Source organism: Paramisgurnus dabryanus, chromosome 20, assembly GCF_030506205.2.
Source record: "Paramisgurnus dabryanus chromosome 20, PD_genome_1.1, whole genome shotgun sequence".
NCBI lineage: Eukaryota > Metazoa > Chordata > Actinopteri > Cypriniformes > Cobitidae > Paramisgurnus > Paramisgurnus dabryanus.
The window spans coordinates 12,323,267-12,339,374 of record NC_133356.1 but is presented as its reverse complement, the minus strand read 5'-3'; the positions used below and the strand labels follow the sequence as shown (position 1 = coordinate 12,339,374).

The 16,108-nt window shown below is 35.1% G+C and overlaps 1 long non-coding RNA gene across 1 annotated transcript; it reads left to right on the top strand.

The window, feature by feature from the left end:
* Window positions 1-649: 649 nt before the first annotated feature.
* LOC135786863 (uncharacterized) lies at window positions 650-13,720 on the top strand. The gene is made up of 4 exons (XR_010547005.2): window positions 650-826; window positions 955-1,027; window positions 11,657-11,701; window positions 11,965-13,720. It is a non-coding gene; the product is annotated as an uncharacterized lncRNA (long non-coding RNA).
* Window positions 13,721-16,108: the final 2,388 nt, after the last annotated feature.

Below are 16,108 nucleotides of genomic sequence, written 5' to 3'. Positions count from 1 at the left end.
TCAAATGTATATGCACTGCAGCAACTTTGACAGTAAATATTGTTTCATAGCAGCTTTACAAGGATTACTGCCTTACAAACCCCATTGAGTGAGATAAAGTGAACTAAAATAATGGAAACATATAAAAGATACAAAGCACATGCAGTATACACAATTTTGGAATGTATGTAGTAAGAAATGAGACATTTTTCAAATTTTTGAAACCTAAAATAAAAAATTATAAAGTTTTTTGTCTTTTTCTGGGGACCCCCTAGAACCCGGTTTGAAAACTCCTGCATTAAAGTTATTAAATATATTAAAAATTGTGCAAAATTATTGCAATTTATTAATTTTTGTATTTTCTTACTGATTGCCTTATAATTTTTTATATTTACCTTCACTATCCTGAGACGTAAATTAAAAAAACACTATACAAAAATATAATACACTAAGAATAAAATAGAATTATTATTGATTTATATCGGACCATAGTTTTTAAAACCAATATAAAATGTAAATTGTCACAGGGGCGGAGCGAGGGGGTGGCTTCTGGGGCTCAAGCACGAATGTTTTGTCATCGAATTCATCCAGTACGCTAGGTGGCAGCATTCAGCTTTAAACTCTCCAGTCCTCCACTCCAGTGAAAATGAATGAGATATTGAACTTGAGGGGAAATATGCTGAATATCCCTACAGTACACGCATTTTTTCATAGTGTTTTTATTACAATACCTTTGTTATTACTGTAAAAGTGTATATTTGTAGTAATGTGATGTAAATACTGTTAAATAGTGTCAACTGATATATTATCTGCATGACATTTTTTTAAAGACATCAGAAGTAAGAAGGTTAGAAAGAATGTGCATTTTACTGAAATTCGCAATGATTTTAACAAAAACATACATTAATAGACAGTTATAAAATGTGAATCCTCAATCTCTTACATGACAATATGCTTATTTGTGATAATTATTAGTGCAAAGAGGGAGAGAAGAGGGTGGAGAGAGAGATCACAGAGAGAGAGATAGAGAGAGAGCTTCCATACGCAGGTGAGAAATTGTTCTCCTAGTGAAGTCAAACTTGTTGTTCTTTCTTATGTAGCTTCATACTCACTTGATTACAGCAAACATATTTTGCCTATATTTGGATATGAGAAGTTAAAGTATCATTGTCAAAATTTGTTATGTTACAGTTTCAAAATGATAATACAGAGAACACTTAAAAAAATAAGCTGCTGTAAATGGAAAAGCCCCCCAGGTCTACAATGTCTGGCTCCGTCCCTGGTCACCATAAGCTTTCCTTTGCAAACAAACAAACCCCTTTATTCGCATCCTGTTTATTATATAATCAGTTAGTATGTCATTTAATATTTACTAAATAGTTTTCCTGGTTTCTGTGATTTCTTTTATCATGTAAGGATCTTTATGCCAAAAGTCATTAGGATATTAAGTAAAGAGAGATATTTTGTTAAATCGTAAATATATCAAAAATGCATTTATAATAGGGATGCTTAACAATTAATCGCGAGTAATCTATGGCAGAATAAAAGTTTTTGTTTACATCATATATGTGTGTAAACTGTGTATATTAAATATGCATATATAAATATGCACACATGCATGTATAATTGTAAGAATTTTTTTTAAATATATTAAGTATTTATATATAATATAAATTATACATAAATATACAAATGTATATACACATGTAAACATTTCTTATACATGCATGTGTGTGCATTTATTTATACAAAGTTATTATACACAGTTCACACACATATATGATGTAAACAAAAACTTTTATTCTGCTATAGATTAATCACGATTAACTGTTAAGCATCCCTAATTGTTAGTGTTGCTAAAGACTTCATTTTATCAATATTTCTTTTTTTTGTGCATCCTCGGAGTACTTTCAAATAGTTGTATCTCTGCCAAATATTTTCCTATCCTAACAAAGCATAAATAAATGTAAAGCTTATTTTTCATTTTTCAGATGTTGTATAAATCTCAAGTTGAATTGACACTTATCACTTATGATTTTGTGGATCCAGGGTCACAGTTTGATTTGATATTTCTAATGAAAAAAATTGTTATCAGCTATTGCTGAATGACCATCAATAAATAAAGACGCATCCTGTAATCGTAGTGACTCTACACTGAGGGGCTAACACACATTTGTAGTAGAGGTCCCAGGTATTTTCGAAACTGACATTTTTATTATGAATCCTACCTATATGACATTTACATATCACATTTAAAGATCTTGATATTGTATTTATGTTCCATAAGCATGACTCTACAATGTTATATAGCAAGCATGTGTGTATGTGTGTGTTTATGTGTGTATCTATGTATCTGTTCCCTCATATCTCTGGCAATAGTTAGGTTGCAGCTGTTCGACTCCAATCATTCCTCAGCTGTTTAACTTTTGAATACTGAACTGTGAGTGTGTGTCTGTTGTGTGTTTGTGTGCCTTCAAAGGAAACTAACAAATGTATTATGTCACTATGGTGCATAGTTACACTACCTGCTGCTATTATAAAAGTTTTCATTCAAGGTTAATGATATTATATATCCTTTACCCCTAAACCTATACAGTAATCCTCTTGTGCATCTATTGGCATTATTAGGAAAATACTATTTGACTTTTGATTGATCTATTGTGTTAAGGACCACCTAAATTGTATTTAAAGTATCACTTAGACATTTTCAAAAGCTCACTCATAGCCAAACCAAACACCCCAAAGCAAGATTTTCACACCGTTTGCCAATCAGCATGAGTGATGATGTGCTATTGCGCATCTGTTTGAATACTTTCCCATGTAACATTTCTAGTTTATTCCCAAAGGTGTTTAGGTAAGATAAGTAGGAGGAGCACTTTAAATATCAAGAAGCAAGCTGTCACTGTTAAACTATTGAAACGAAAATGATGACGTGATAAGTCGGTTCCTGTGCTTAGGGGTCCAGTAAAACTCCCACATTTATTATTGTTATGGCAAGGTTAGAAGTGTCTGAACAGGTTGAGCACAGGTAAAAAAAAGTACTTTTATTCATTGCAAGCCAAATCATCCACTTGTAAACAAGATCCCACACATTTTTTCAATTGCATCATGTTTCAATCGAAACTGACTGTCTGATTTGGTCATCTAAAATAATTTTGTGACTTAGAAGGTTGATTTAAGGTGTTGTACAGTTCAGTTAACCAATGCTGAAATCCATATAATTCATACATTAATGCATTTGGTAAATGCGTTCTTGCATTGCGTTCAAGATACAGGCATACGTTTTATCAAGGTCATGCAAACCCATGATCCTAGTGTTGCTTGCACCTTGCAACTTATTTGAGACAGACAGGGTACACACAGATAACCAAACACATCTAATCACTTCTTCATATTTATACACTCTTCCCGGTATTGGTTCCAGTTTTGCATCATCATTTACCCCTAACTGTTTTTCCTCCAGAGTCGTGGAAGTGTGTGCGTTATATGTGATTGCGTGTCTAGGATGAGAGCATTGTAGTGGTTTATTGCTGTATTGTGAGTCGTCATTTCTTTATTAGGGTCTGTCATTAAGCCACTTCTGGAAGATGCAAACGCACTTGACAGTGTCTGAGAACTGGCCCTAGGCTGTGGGGTGTAGCCTGGGAGTGTGTGTGTGCGCGTTTGTGTGTGTGTGTGTGTGTGTGTGTGCTTGTGTGTGTCTGTATGTGTGTGTGTGTGTGTGTGTGTGTATTAATGGGTGTGGCAGACTGCTGTCTCTCTCAATGAGACACAGACTTTTCCCAGCCTTGGATATGGAGCCAGTCCTAAAATAAACCACACACACACATACAGATAAACACACACTGCAAACATGCGTCACCTGAGATTGGATCCTTAGAGGATACTGATCAGTTCAAAGAGCTACGATGGGTATTAAATCCACTAATGTTTCAGCCACAAACTGCTATAAAATGAAAATGAATGGTCAGCTGATGTGGTTAAAAATCTTCATTTTATGATCATATTGTTTAATATCAGACTAATGATGTCATCATGTATCTACTGGTATCTAGTTTAGTTCAAACGAATCATATGGCAATGTAAGTATTTATAAATCACTGACACATTTCTAAAATCACTGGTACATTTTCAAATTAACATCTGCCGGGTCGTTTTAAATGAGATTGACCCAAGCAAACACATGGAGTCTTTTAAACTGCATTTTCATATCAAATCCGTTCGACATGATGGAGAGCTTCTTCAGACCACTCCACATACCTGGATGCATTTATAGCACATCTGTACTGCAGCTGCATGTAGTGATGCTTAATACAACATTTATGGATAAAATAAGCCTTGTTTTAGATGGCAGTTTGTGTGACATCAATGAAAAACTGATAACTGCAATACGACAGAGTAATCTGTGAGGCAGAATTAGGTTTTTTTCAGTTTGATTTTACATACCATTCTTTATGTAGCCGTCAATAACCTGGCCAGTAATAATGCCAAGCATTCTTTCACATTTCTCACGGTAGGATGGATGCAGCTCCGCAAAATAACAGCAGTAGCTGCTATCAGATATGGATGTGAAGATGGACACGATAGGTTTATCAAATACAGTAGGAATATATAATGTTTACATTTAAGCCCATACATTAGTCCCATAGATCATCAAAGTTTGATTTCAATTATTGATATCACATTAATTTGATATCTTACTCGGTAGTATTAAAAATATCAAGGTTATAATTTCCCAGAATGTTCTTTGCATTATGTAGGATGATTTTATGTAGAAAACAGTAAATCAAAAAAAAAGCTGGAATTTCACAGACTAATGCTACGTTTACACCAGCCACGGTAGAGGCGACAAGTGCGGGTGATTTACATGTTAAGTCAATGCAAAATACGTGATTAGGCATCCTGCAGCGCGGTAAATGTGGAACGGTGAATGGCGAGTCCCGCGCGAAGTGACCGTTACCGCGGGAAATGCGCAAGTTGAAAAATCTGAACTTTGGCGGATTTCTGCGCCGCGTTAACCAATCAGGACCTTGCTGTAGTAGTGACGTGATTACAGGAAGCGGGCAGAGTGGCAGAGTCTCAGCGGAATCGCAGAAGCCCCTCCCATGACACGAATTTCCACGGTAATTTCTCGAATTACTAGAATTTCATGAGCGACTTTCACGCGTGAATGAAGCGAGTGAACTCAAATGTTCAAGCAGCCAACTACGCGCGAATAGCGCATTTTTGCCGCCTCTGCCGCGGGTGGTATAAATGCAGAGTAAGTCATATTTTTACAAATGCCTCTCTGCTGGTTTTACATTTCTCATGTTACTAAATGTAATATAATATTTAAATTTAAAGGAAAACACTAGTTTTTCAATATTTTACTATGTTCTGCGCGCCGAGGTCGAAGTGCTGCAAACTAAGTGCTCTTCCACCATACAATATAGCTTTTTATCCACTTAAAAAATTGCCACGTTTTTTTTGTGCCACTATACATTTACTTGTGTAACTACTAAGGTAACAGTCTTTAAATTGGGAAAACATGCAAGTGTTTGGTGGCTTCTAAATTCATCCCTGTTTGGATCCTATGGAATGAATGGGGCTAGGCTTAATGCTAACACATTTACGACACGCTGTACAAAGATTAAGTGCACGTATTGAAAAAAGATAAGTATGTATTAATTTGTCTAAGTTGAGGTAAGAACATAGTAAAATATTGAAAAATGGTGGTGTTGTCCTTTAATAAGCATTTTCCAGTAGCCTACTTAACATTTTTAAAGTCACAAAACATTCACAAAAGGAAAATGTATCAACATTTTAAATGTTTGACATTTTTCAAAATATGGTGCCATTTTAGTGGAGAACATGTACAACCCATATCACAAAACTATTATATATTTTTGAAATATTAATGCATGAATAATAACTTTAAATATTTTGAATGTTTTCTTTAAAATTGACCAAAAAAAGCTGCTGCTATGTTATGTCACCTGTGACAGGAAATTTTTTGTCATGTTTTGCAGGTTGCAAAGTGCAGGGGTCACAAACACACACACACACACACACACACACACGCACACACACACACACACACACACACACACACACACACACACACACACACACACACACACACACACACAGGTGTAATTATCTGTCTGTCTCTAGTACTGTCTATTATTTTGAAGTTTAACTGCTTGCTCAGAAGGGTCAACGCAGGGTACGTGTCCTTTTGGGGGATTCATAATTAAAACTAGCAATTTACACAATATTTATACAATGATTAATGAAAATATATGTACAGTTGATGCTTTAACTCCCTGATGTTCAGGCCAAATCTACGCCCTGTTGCCATGTTACATCTATTTATCTTGGTGTTGTCTTTAAATTATAGGCTAAAACTTCCTAATCTATTTATGAGATCAGGAGCATCAAAGATTTTTTATCTTGATTTTACTCTGTCAAAGATATCAAGATTACATTTTCACACACTGTTCTTAAGATGATTTTATGTAGAAAACTGTGAAGCACCAATAAAACACTTTAGGTGAATTTTCACAGGCAGGGTCACACGATTCCAAACCTCCTACACAAACAATTTATTGTGATATTTTTAAATGGTCCTCCTTATTAAATACATAAAAAATCTGCCAAATCATGGCTATAATGTCAACAGGTTTGTGTGGTGATTAGATTAAAGGTAAATATCATTATCAAAACCATGTCTATGAGAGCTCCTTAGTATATAAAGGTATGTGTGTGTGCTTCAGCACCTGTTTTCTGCAGCTGCTTGTTACTTACAAGTCTGTGTTTTATCCTAATAATATTTTTTTTTTTAAGTTCAACACACATCATCGTACACAATAAGTCGTCAATAACCACTTAGCATGTAAGTTCACATGTACGTTTACCACAGTGTTCAACTTCCTGCTGTGACACACGTCAATTCACTATAATTTGCTTTGTATATCAGTGTCTACCAATGCTTAAATATAAACTTTTCCTAAACAAAGACGATGAAACCCAAAGATTTACTTCTAATGCAGAGAGTGCTTTATGATGTAGTTAATCATTTTTAAGTGAATCTATCACAAACATCACAGCCATAAAATGTCAGGGTCTTCTGTTATAAATAATCCATGATCAGTAAATCAGATGCAATTCGTATCAAAGAGGATTAGGGTATTCCTGTCACTATAGGGTACTGAATATGAACATTTCATTTTAATGCTCTGAACGATAACAATTAACAAAAAAAAACTGTACATATTTCTTCTTTTATAGCTTTGCTTATTCGAGCTGTTAAGGTAACTTTCCATTGAATCAAAAAGACATATCCGCTTTGTGCAAACACAGACACACTTATTCACACACATTCCTTAAGATTTCTGACCTGGGTCAACCAACAGGTCTGGACATGCCCTTCTTCTCTGATCTCTCTCTGTCTCTCTCTCTCTCTCTCTCTCTCTCTCTCGCTCACACACACGCACGCACGCACAAACACCTGTATGCACTTACACTAAAGCACTCATAATATAAAGTACCTGTGTCGTTTGCCGGTTTCCTGAGCATGAGCCTTGCTTTTGACATCTGGATTGAAACGCAGAGCAATATTTTGTGTGTTGAATAAGACTTTGAGTTATTATGCATGATCACTTTTGCATAACATCACAAGTACCTGCTAAATGCAATGCATGATACTTTATTGTGTCTGTTTGTGTCTGTTGCATGTGTGCATTAGTATCTGTGCATAAGATGACTCTATGATCTCTTCTATCTGTGGGTTTGTACCTGTCTTCGCTTTGTTAAAGTGTAGCCTACTGTGTATAATGAAAGCATGGCTATTAATCTGAGTCCCAGACACTCTATCATAAACATGTATTAGCTACTTAGCCAGAAGCTATACTTATTGAAGGGGCAGTGTGTACAATTGCATACGTATATGAGTGCGTGTGTGTGTGCGTCACGCCCAGTCATAAACTCTGACTCAGGGAAGCCTTCAGGCTATGTTTTTTGTCTTTTTAATCCCAGTGTGGCGTTGCATCCTTCTTGCTAGTCCCTGCGTCTGCACCTGTGACATTTTCCTGGCAACACTTCCTCCTGCTGGACAGGAGGAGTTTTACTTTGTGGTGATAGAAAACAGTAAGGATTTCTGTAGTTTATTTAGCTGAATGCTTGCTTTTTAACAGTCAAGAATTCAAGCATCTGAACAAAAACACAGATACACCTACTGAACCTCAAAGCTGCTGTATTTTTTGTTTAGAAAAAAAGAAATCAATAAACCCATCTATGAGTATAACTCACGTTTAGCCAAAATAAATTTGAATTTGGTTGCATGTACTTTTTCCCAAAATAACTTGTTAAATTTTCACTGACATCCCAAATTTTACCTGGTTTCAGCCTAGACGTCTTGGCAGTGCTTTGACTGCCGGGTCAGTGACAAAAACGGTTTGGCAAGATGAGAAATTCAAAAATCTTTAAAAAAAAACTTGTTTTAAAAGCATGTATCAGGTATATTTCAATACATATAGTGTATTTATGTTGATTTTATGCAATAAAAAATTACATTTGAACCATTTTTATGAACGTTAAGACTGAATGGACCTGAAAATGTCAAATGGTGTAACCGCAAATTGCGCCAAAGAATGAGAAATATTAAATGATGTTTTATTAACAAAGTTCGGGAGGAACATGTCAAATAAAATACCTAAGTGACTTCAGCTGTTTTTAATCAGTAGTCAATGGCACCAGCCGCTTTCAATCGGTAATCAACAATACACCCAATCAGCTCGAAAGCAAGCCATATATAAATCACAGTTGAACTCACTGAAAATCCTTCGCATCTTTCAGAATCCCTCCTCCACCCCGTCTCCTCTCACTTATCAAGTTATTTCCTTACGAGGGGGGGGGATACTCTGTGTTTCAGGCTCATTCCCTGCTCAGAGCCCTCTCCCCGGACAGCACGCCAAATACGTTTACTAATTTAATTCTTAACTTATTTGTAAGTGTGAACTCGTGAAATATTTTATCCACCCTGATGGCATGTAAGCATAATATTCAAAAAAATATTTTTAAAATATCACACGAAAATACATTGTATTAGTTATTTCTAATGTACCTTTTAATGAGTTTTTGTAATATTTGTCCAGATATATGCTGAAAACCAACCAAGCCCCTAAGGTGACATTGGAGTAAAAAAAATCTAAAATTTAGCTTTATGTGCTCATGTGAAACTTTCGCGTGCTCACATGAAACTCGTGCTCACACAAACCTTCATTTGCAGAATTTTTTTTAAAAGTTTAGTTCTAAAAGCGATAGTTTCACGTGCGCACGCGAGGCTAAACTTTATTTAATTTTTGCTCCATGTCCCCTTAGGGGTTCCGTAGAAAACAGCTCTGTTGTCTGAATAATTTTTGACAAATGATGTAAAAATGTATGTAAAAAATCATATTACACTAAACTAGATGATTATATTTTATTCCATATATTTATATTTTCATTAAAAAAAACATACTAGTTACACCAATTGAAACAGATCAATTACACCACATTGACATTTTTGCAATTATTCCCCAAATACTCTTTCAAAATGAAATAAAACCAGAAATTTTAGACTTGGTCCTCAAAAACGAGAATGTGTGCAAGTAATCTGCAAATTTATTTTAAAAATTTAACCCTTTAAATTTAATGGGTTCACATATTCACACAACACGTATTGTCTGGCTGCGCACCCTGACTCAAAGTTACCTTCCGGTGTATGTTTGTTTATCGGTTTGACTAGTAGCTAAACGGACCTCTTAAACAAATACCTTGTCGAAATAAGTAACATAATAAGAAACAGTAAAGTTTAGTAGTTGATTTGTTTTAGGTATGAACTTGCTATTTATTTTGCTTGTTATCAAAAATAATCCACTTTAGGGGGACTCTGTTGTCGTCGAAGTGAATTTTGGGCCGCTAAGAAGCGGTTCACATTTCGTGACTTTAACTTGTGCAAAAAAGTCATTTTAAAGTAGATACACGCCAAGCGCACTCAAATAGAGAGGTGCGACACACTCAACAGCAAATGTTAATGTGATGTAATTACGTAACTTTATACTCTTTTAACTAATAAAACCTGCTATATACAGTTACAGTGTTAAGATCTTATCAATTTATTTGTTTTTCATGGGACATATGATGACACCTTTATATCACAATTTGGAAGGGTTTGTGAAGTGTTGAAATCACTTTTGTTAAGGTTTCACGTTCCCCGACAATATTGTTCCCTCAGAACTCTCGAGGAGTCTTTTGTCCTCAATAAAAGCTAAACGGTTTGGTGTGGCCCATATAGCAAAACCATAAAAGCTTGAACACAGAGCACTGTCTGTGGCAGCAGAGCAACAGGGTGTGGATGCAAAATTCAGTCCGAAGTAGCAGGGGGAACAAAACCCCAGAGGTGGAAATGTGTCGGTTACAAGAATCCCCATTCACTTCGCAATAAATGATTACTTGTGATCATGGGAATGAGATAAGAGTATCATTTTAACACTGAGGCGTTCCATGTTTTTTTAGCACTGCTCATGAATAGTGAGGTTTAATATGTGATTTAGAAGAACAGAAGATGCAAGATGGCAAATGAGCAACATCAGCAGGAGATGATGAAAACGTGTTGTCATAAAAAGCCATGTTATTTTATAAAGACCAATGATAATAGTTTCCACAAAAAGAAAATGCTCCCTAGCTGTCACTGGGGCGGTACACTTTTAAAAGGTACACCTGTACAGATACCTGGGTCAGTGACAGGTTTGGCAAGATGAGAAATTCAAAAATATTAAAAAAAAAAAAAATTTAAAAGCACGCATCAGGTTTATTTCAATGCACATAATGTATTTGTGTCAATTTTATGCAATAATAAATTACATTTGCACCATTTTTATAAAAGTTAAGACTGAATGGACAGTCAAAAGATGTGCCAAAGAACGAGAAATATTAAATATTTTAACCACCTTGATGGCATGTAAGCGTAATCATAAAAAAAAAAAAATGCACATTTGTATGCGTTTTTTTTATATTTGTCCTGACATATCCTGAAAAAAGCTTTGTTTTTTGAATAATCTTTGACAAATTATGTAAAAATGTATGTAACAAATCATATTACACTAAACTAGATGATTATATTTTATTCCACATTTTTTATGTATATATTTATATTTTCATTAAAAAAACATATAGTTACACCAACATTGAAACAGACCGGTTACACCACATTGACAATTTTGCAATTATCCCCCAAATATTCTTTCAAAATGAAATAAAACCAGAAATTCCTCAAAAAAAGAGAATGTATGCAAGTAATCTGCAAATTAATTTTTACATTTGAACCCTTTATATTTAATTGAACCATACGGACACACAATAATTAACATCACGTCATTGACCCACCTACAGAGGGTATATTAGTAACTCAAAGGTACATATTAGTTCTAAATCTATACATATCTGTACTGAAATGGTACATATTAGGACCTCTTTAAAGGGTACCGCCACCCCAGTGACATTTTTTTATAGAAACGACAACCTAAAACATACATTTTTAAAATTATTTAGTGCTTCAATCTCTGAAGCTGCACATGATGCTTGTAAAAATCTGTGTGTACCCCCTCTCTCTCTCTCTCTGTGTGTGTGTATCCTGGGGGCTTGCTACCACATCAAGGTTCAGGAACAATGGACCCAGAGCGGATATCCTCCATATGGACAGGTGTGGTGAGAAAAACCCTATACCCTCTTTCCCTCTCTTCCTCTTTTCTTGTCTCTATCTCTTTCTCCCCTTTTGTATCTCTTAATCTCTCAGTGCCTTGTTTATTCATGTCACATCTCCTAATAGTTCTTAACTGCACCACTTCTTCCCAATCTTTCGCTCATTGTTTCCATTTTACTGCATGATTCTGATCTCTAATCAGCTGTCTACTGTTCAGCTCCACTTCATCCCTTCTCGCTGAACTGTCAATACTCTACTTGCAGACAAGAGTCATACAAAGTGGATGGACATAATTTTCTGAAGCCCAGGGGTGACTGTAAAGTCAGACAGGTGGGATGTAAACTGATATTAGACCCCCTTTAACTGCTCTCAACAGTTTCTTATCACTTGGTGTTTAGCGTGGGTGAATAAACACAATCAAGGACATGTGTGTAGGTTTCGCATCTATAGTTTAAGGGGAAAACTGTGGTGCTTGTTTAATTGTTTTTAAGTCTTAAAGTTTTTTAAGCCTAATTGCTTTTATTGGCAGCTGGAAAGTTTTCGAGTAGTTTCTCAAACAGTTTAGTGGCCCAAACTCTCTTCAGATAAAAAAAAGTACACTAAACTGTGACCTGATTACAGACCTTAATAGATTTGAATAGAGTTAATAGATAACTTTTAAAAGGTCGCTGTTTTTTATTTTACACAAAGTTTTTTTTCTACATCTCAAACACTTTGGGGTGGTTTCCAGGAAAGGGTTTAGATTAATCCAAGACTAGGCCTTAGTTATATTAGGACCTTTAAGTCGTTTTTACAAACAAACCTTGCAAAAAACAATACTGGTGTGCATACTGAAACAAAATAATGGCACTGATTTATGTTATGATATGTCAGTACAAGGTGTTTTTAAAATAAGGCAGCTCAAACATTCATTTTGTTCTGGATAATAATCCCTGTCCGGGAAACCGCTCCTTTGTTGTTTAGAGCAGGGTTTTCAAACTTGTGTTCCCCAAAAGTCTCTAAGGAGTCCCCAGAAAGTTTCAAGAGATAACAGACAAAGCAAAAATTGTAAGGTTCTCTTTGCAGTCAATTATTTAAGCTTGTAAACAACTTGCATAATATGACCTTATTGCTTTATGTCTTTATATTTTCCCATTTACCATAGAGGGTTCCATCGGATGCACGTGCGGTGATGCGATTACGCGTCTGGTCGGAACTTTACTTCTGGTTTCTGTTTGTTTAATAGTCTGAGTAGTTGTCAAAATAAACTCTTTAAAAAATACCTCGTCAAAAATAACAAATGTTTTGGTTTTCTAGGTAGTCTATGTGTTGTTTATTTTGCTTGTTATAAAATAAACTACTTTAAAAGGACTTTGTTGTTATACTTAGCGGAGTTTATCGGTAGTTACGTTTGTTCCATGAAAGCAGTTTGTTTATGTTGTTACTGCTGAAACTATATATCCAACACAGTTCAAATGTTTCTTTATACAAAAATGAATATATATTTTAGGACAGGGGTCCCTGACTAAAGGTTTATAATATGTGGGGGTCCCTGCCATCAAAAAGTTTAAAACCCCTTGGGTTAGAGAATCCACGAATGCTTTTTTGGCACCCAATTTATGTTTTCCATAACATTTTTTAATTAGCTTTCTCTGCATTTTACAAAGTCAAAAAATATTATCTGACTGCCCAGAAGTAATTTTATTGCCTTTCTGCTTTGTAACCATAGCAGTGGGGCAATAATTGAAATACACAGTGTGTGTAAACAGTACTTTTCATTTATAGCTTTAAAAGTGAGGCTGTTTTTATCATTTTTACAACTTCACATAAAAATTGAGGACCATTAACATTTCATTTTATCAAATGTTAGACTTTATCTTTAAAATTGACATTGTTAAACTACACAGCCATTTCATATAGGGATTTACAGCCCTACATAAAATAATGCATATGACAATTTACATAACATAACAATATATAGTTAACGTAACACTCTGGAGATGAGATATTTCCAAAGCCGTCAGAAACCAAGAATGCTTTTAAAAGGGCCAGGAGATTTTTCATCATCTCTAATTGTTGCATTTGTTGGAAGTGAGCTTGAAGAGGCAAAACCGTTGTGTTGAAATAACCTTTGACATTTTCTCCCATGCACTTGCCAGGTTGTGGGGTTCACACTAGGACATCTGCTCATAAATGCATTTTGACGAATGAATGCACTGATCCGAGATCAGTTTGTGCTAAAAGTATATGCACACATACACACATTTATTTTTTAGAAGACCCTTGATTGGGAAATTGTGCTGTTTCGTATGTACAGTAGGGCCCAGTGAACGTCAAAACTGTTGTGTAACTAACCTACTTAGCAACCCGGGAGACCCCTGAGATAACAGGAGTCATCTCTGTCAGCAACAGAGTTGGGGGATCCACCCCCAACTCAAGGCCAATTACAACTAGCTATTTATTTAATGCCAACAAACCAAAGCTTCCACCCTGAGCACTTGAGCAACCCCATGCTTGCATCATCCCTGCGCTGTGTGTAATTTTATTTTAACAGTCACTTAGATTACATATCTACAGCGCAACGGTTCAGTAGCATAATAATATCTTAAATTGGCATTGCACAACTATGTAACCATGAACTTAGACAAGTGCCCAAGTAGAGAACAAATACACAGCTAAACTTTGGCATAACATGCTGCACAGCACAATTGTATGTGGGTAAATCCTAAAATTGTGGTTGAATTAGGTGGTTATTGCTGCAGAAACTGTTAAACAGTTTTTCTGATTCTTATTTAGAACAAAGACTAATGGTTGTTGTTTCTATCCGAATGCTATGTTAACCGTGTGTTGAAAGTATATGTTCAGGGCGAAAACCCTGATGGGCAACTGCAACAGTTTCTCTGACTTCTTTATTATTTAATTTTTATTAAGCTAAAATAATTTTATTGGTCTCATGGGCAGCCTGCAAAATTCTGATAAAATCTGATTTTAGGTCAGTAATTCTGAACGGGCTTCATTGGCATAAGCGCAAAGGGCTTATTAGGTAGACGACACTGCCCTCTTCTGGCAATGAGGGATCCGTGGAATCTTCTTTTACTAAAGTAAAAACCTACAAAAAGCAATGATTGATGAAAAAAGGAAACTAGTTAAAGTTGGACATTGTTTAAAGGGGACATGTCACGAAAATCTGACTTTTTCTATAATTGTGTCCCCATTGCTTGTATCAGTATAGAAAATGTGATAAAGAACAACCCAATAACTTGGTTTTGGTAAACTTTCTCTGAAAGCATGTAGAAAATAGATAATTTAAATGTGGCTCCCCTTGTGATGTCAGTAGGGGATAATATCGGCCCTTAATCTGCACTATCCAACCACGGCACTGCCATTTAGTGCAGAGATCAGCTCATTTGCATTTAAAAGGACAAACCCAAAATGGCACATTTTTGCTCACACCTACAAAGTGTTAATTTTAACATGCTATAATAAATTATCTATATTGTATTTTGAACTTAACATATGTACTCTGGGGACACCAAAGATTTATTTAACATTTTAAGTCTTTTCTTGGAAACGTGTTTTATGAAGCATTTATGGTACTTTGTATCCTATTTATTGTCCATTTAATGTAAATCAGTGCAAAAGAACAACAGGGTGATTATTTAACATTTCTTTTTGTATTTTACAGAAGAAGAAACGTCTTACAGGCAAGACAAAAGGGTGCGTTAATTAAACAAAATGACAATTTTTGGAAAACTACTCTGTTAATACATTTAAAAAAAATCCAAATCAAATGGTATGCTTGCAATACAATTTAATTTTAAGAAAATTTGAATGAAGACGTGCTTGCGACAGTATATTTAATAAATGTGTAAAAAATTAAAGAATTTATCGTAAAAACAAGTTTTAATTGTACATTTGTGAACTGTGTTGCGGTGCAGTAGCGCCCTCTACAGAAATGCATTGTACACTTCACTCTGCAGGGACTACTGTTGTTAAAACAGAAAGGCCTATGTGCTTCTATCAACTTGGAAAATGTGACAAATAACAACCCAGAAACTTAGTTTTGGTAAACTATTCTTTGTAAGCATGTGAAAAAAAAATATTTAATTGAAATTTGTCTCAGATGGGGATAATACTGCTCCTTAATCTGCCCTATCCAAGCACGACACTGCCATCTAGTGCAGAGATAAACTCATTTGCATTTCTTGAATTGTTTGCAAGGACACACTCAAAAACAGCACATTTTTTATTACACCTACAAAGTGGCAATTTTAACATGCTATAATAAATTATCTATATGGTATTTTGAGCTAAAAATATTCACATATGTACTCTGGGGACACCAAAGTTTTATTTGACATATTAAAAAAGTCTTAGAACAAATCAGAATAGAGAAGAGAACCAATGTCATATGGGCAATTTTAGGAT